Source organism: Palaemon carinicauda, chromosome 16 (genome assembly GCF_036898095.1).
Source record: "Palaemon carinicauda isolate YSFRI2023 chromosome 16, ASM3689809v2, whole genome shotgun sequence".
Classification (NCBI taxonomy): domain Eukaryota; kingdom Metazoa; phylum Arthropoda; class Malacostraca; order Decapoda; family Palaemonidae; genus Palaemon; species Palaemon carinicauda.
Genome location: NC_090740.1, coordinates 123,989,398 through 123,994,415, shown reverse-complemented (window position 1 = coordinate 123,994,415; position 5,018 = coordinate 123,989,398).

Here is a 5,018-nt window from a genome sequence, read left to right as displayed (position 1 = left end):
TGTATTCAAATTTCAAAGTCAATTGCTCTGAGACTAATTGAGGGCTGCAGAAGTAAGGTAATAATGAGAATAGAACCTAACACATTGTGGGTCACATTACTATATTAAATATGAGGATCCAATTGTAACATTATCTGAACTTATCAAGCTGCAAATGAAAGTACACTGTAGTAGGGAACATATCAGTAGTTAGGATTTACAGCTTCTATTTAATAATGTTGACGAAATTGGAATTCAGCACAGGACGTTACATGAACGATGAATGTAAATATGACAGGGGGCGTCTTCACGTGCAACGAGTGTGGATGGTAGTCATTGTATTTTACACACGTGCCGAACCACCATGAAAATATTCACCTCTCTCTCTCTCTCTCTCTCTCTCTCTCTCTCTCTCTCTCTCTCCTCTCTCTCTCTCTCTCTCTCTCTCTCTCTCTCGGCGATAAATCAAGGTTTTGTAAAAATAAGTATTCAATATACCGGAAAATTAACCCCCCATCTCTCTCTATCTCTCTCTCTCTCTCTCTCACTCTCTCTCTCTCTCTCTCTCTCTCTCTCTCTCTCTCTCTCTCTGCGATAATTCGAGATTTTGTAAAATAAGTATTCACAATACCTGGAAAATTTGCCTCTCTCTCTCTCTCTCTCTCTCTCTCTCTCTCTCTCCTCTCTCTCTCTCTCCTCTCTCTCTCTCTCTCTCTCCGAGATAATTTGAGATTTTGTAAAATAAGTATTCACTATACCTGGAAAACTTCTCTCTCTCTCACTCTCTCTCTCTCTCCCTCTCTCTCTCTCTCTCTCTCTCTCTCTCTCTTCTCTCTCTCTTCGGCCATAATTCGAGATTTTATAAAATAAGTATTCACAATACCTGGAAAACTTACCTCTCTCTCTCTCTCTCTCTCTCTCTCTCTCTCTCTCTCTCCTCTCTCTCACTCTCTCTCTCTCTCTCTCTCGAGATTTTGTAAAATAAGTATTCACTATACCTGGAAAACTTACCCCTCTCTCTCTCTCTCTCTCTCTCTCTCTCTCTCTCTCTCCTCTCTCTCTCTCTCTCTCTCTCTCTCTTTGCGATAATTCGAGATTTTGTAAAATAAGTATTCAATATACCTGGAAAACTTAACCCCGCCCCCCCCCCCCCCCCTCTCTCTCTCTCTCTCTCTCTCTCTCTCTCTCTCTCTCTCTCTCTCTCTCGCAATAATTCGAGATTTTGTAAAATAAGTATTCACAATACCTGGAAAACTTACCTCTCTCTCTCTCATCTCTCTCTCTCTCTCTCTCTCTCTCTCTCTCTCTCTCTCTTTGCGATAATTCGAGATTTTGTAAAATAAGTATTCACTATACCTGGAAAACTCACCCCTCTCTCTCTCTCTCTCTCTCTCTCTCTCTCTCTCTCTCTCTCTCTCTCTCTCTCTCTCTCTCTCTCTCTCGGCAATAATTCGAGATTTTGTAAAATAAGTATTCACTATACCTGAAAACTTACCCTTTTTATATCTTACCGTATGTCCAGTTGTCCAGTTATCATTTCAGTTATTTGAAATTTGGTTTCTATACATATTCTTGAGATTCTGTTGATACAGAATTTAAACCCGAGTGTTAAAAACACCAACAATTCTACCCTCTGTGTGTGACAGAAACCATTTAAAGTGCATATAGACGTAAAGATTCGTAAAGCAGTAATTAATGAAGTTTTATACATAGATACTATTAAAAATAAATAGGATACTGGGGCGTTGAAAGGTAACCATATTCACCTTTACTCCAACTGTATTGGCTAAGTTGTAACATCATAATTTTGATTAGAAAATGAAACATTCTTACGAAGGTGGTCTAGCATAAGAGTAAATATTTTATTCATGTATTTCATTTGTGTATTAAGAGATGTATAAAGCGAGTTCCACTCACGTAGGTTTAAGTAAATGTATGTAAATTACATAAGACTTTTGTCATTCATTTAATTGAATTTTCATTCAATCCAGTATATGTAAATTTACGTTATTTTTAAGAATTAACTTTTTATTTCATGCATTATGCTTTACGTGGGCTTCAGTGAAAGACATTTCTATAAAAGAGATATTTAATACAAATGATTGGTTAGACATGAACACTGCAATCGCTCAGTTTGTTTATAACAGTGACATGTCGATTTAATCTGGAAGAGTTTTAAGACGTTATAGATGCTGTCTGAGGAATGATCTGGTAGTAATCTTAGTCTATTGAAAGTGTTCTAGACGTTGCAGATGCTATCCGAGCAATAGTCTTGCAGTAATTTTAGTCTTCTCGAAGCGTTTTAAACGTTAAAATAAAATCCTTCTCTAAAACATTCAAAACTTATATCCTTGGAAATTGTATGCGACCCAATTTGACCTAATTATCAGTTCGTTCTAATGCTGTCCATTTTAATGCTTCGCCGGCATTAAAACTAAGAGGCTGGGAAATAAGATAACCAACAATGAAACCCTTTTATAAAACGTTATTGTTTTCTCTACATTGGAATTTGGCTTCACTTACGTACACACACACATTATATATATATATATATATATATATATATATATATATATATATATATATATATATATGTGTGTGTGTGTGTGTGTGTGTCTGCATCTACATATATGTGTGTAACATAATAATTGTTTTTTCATCATCTAGAAGGATGCTATTGCCAACTTGATTTTCACGATACTGAACAAATAATTCAACATCCTATGCACATTCTGAATTTCCTTAAGCTTGCACCCCATATCCTTAATCTTTCTTCTAGCGCGAAGGTTTCGAATTGTTCCGAAAACATAGTCTTCATAATAGGGTGTTTAGATCTATCTATCTTTTTTTTTTTTTTTTTTAATTTTTACTTCTTCCCTACCATCTTCACACTAATTCTATTTCAGAGTTCTTGGGGAGCTGATATACACATTTCCTATAAAATCTTAATTGTGGCATTTCCCCTTTTGAAGCCAAAATCATGAACTTGTGAAACCAAATCTCGGTTACTGAGAAATTTAATTACTCCTCCGCCTTTAGTCCATCAGTCTTTCTTATTTCCGCTTTTACATTTAATCAGGATTTTCGCATTATCTGAGCAGGAATTATTGTACCTTTAGATATTCAAAGAAAGATATATTCTATGATAGAGTTCTTTACATTCATATCATGAATTCTACTAAAAGCCGTTGTACCTGATATTTTGATAACTTTTATAAAGCCTATTGGAAACGTCCTTGTTTGGTTATTTGCCGAACTGGGGTTCGAGTTCAACTCAAGCTCGATAGTTTCTTGTGTCTGCAACCTCACCATCCTTGTGAGCTAAGGATGGGGCGTTTGGGGAGCCTATAGGTCTACCTGCTGAGTCATCAGTAGCTATGGCCTGGTCCTCCCTATGTCCTAGCTTGGATGGAAAGGGGGCTTGAACACTGATCATACGTTTATACTGTATGCCCAGTCTCTAGCACACTGTCCAGCTACCCAGGGCAATGCTACTGTCCCTAGTCTGTCATTCATGAGAGGCCTTTAAACATTTATACCTTTAAATCGGCCTTTTCTCTTCCTTCATAATGGAGTTACATGTGCCACGTTTTTTCAGCAAGTTAGTCAACAGTTTACTCAAAGATCTCAATACTATTAATCCTCCTACTTTTCCAAACTTCAATGTTTCGCATTTCACAGTATTTTCTGATTCTAATCCTTGTAAGTTTTAAAGAGCCATAAATACTGGTAATTCATCTGGTCTGGGTCACATTTCTATCCAATTTCTTAAGGAGCTAGTGAAAAACTGCCTCTTTGCTTATTCATTTCTTTTGCCCTATTCTCTTGCTTGAGGGTACACTCAGGCAAACTATTCTATCTTATTTCTCTTCCTCTTGTTTAGTTAAGATTTTATAGTTTATATAGAAAATATTTATTTTAATGTTATCACTGTTCTTAAAAGATTTTTTTTTCCTTATTTCCTTTCCTCACTGGGCTATTTTCCCTATTAGGGCCCCTGGACTTATAGCATCCCGTTTTTCCAACTAGGGCTGTAGCTTAGCAAGTAATAATAATAATAATTCAACGCTTTTCATTTTGGAAAATCTATGCAGTTTCCATAACGTTATGTATTTTAAAGACCACAATATTACGTTAGTGCTTACTTATCACATTTCCATTACTCTTTAGATCCGTCCTGATGATCTGCAGGGAAAACAATTTTAGCTTTAAAGGCGCCAAAAAAAAAAAAAAAAAAAAAAAAAAAAAAAAAAAAAAAAAACCATGAATAGCTTCCTATATATGTACATACGTGACAAATAAAATTTGCTTCCCTTTTTGTGCCGAAATGGAAAACTAATTCTTGTGTCAAACATAGTTGTGGGAGAGCAGAGATCTCTCTTTTCAAATATATTTTCTTTTCTTTTCTTTTGTCAGATTCCTATCTAATACTATTGGGAAATTAAGAGGTTCTTTTTATGGCCATTATAAATACCAGTACATGGTTTTGGCGAGTATGAATAGTAAAATTCATATTCTGTGTGTGTGTTTACCTACCTACCTATCTATCTATCTATATACTTTCTATATATAAATATACATATATATCGGTGTATATATTTTTAGATTATATAACTGCATGCATATATCTATCTATCTATCTATCTATATATATATATATATACATACATATGCATATATGTAAGATAAACATATATACACTGATTATATATATATATATATATATTATATATATATATATATATTTGTTAGGTAGTAGGTTGGCCAGGGGCACCAGCCACCTGTTGACTTGTTGAGATACTACCACTGGAGAGTTACGGGTTCCTTTTACTGGCCAGACAGTAATAAGTTGGTTCCTTTTCTCTGGTTACGGTTCATTTTCCCCTTGCCTACACATACACACCGAATAGTTTGGCCTATTCTTTATATTTTCTCCTCTGTCCTATTACACCCGACAACACTGAGATTACCAAACATTTCTTCTCGACCCAAGTAGTTACAGCACTGTAATTGTTCAGTGGCCACTTTCCTCTTGGTAA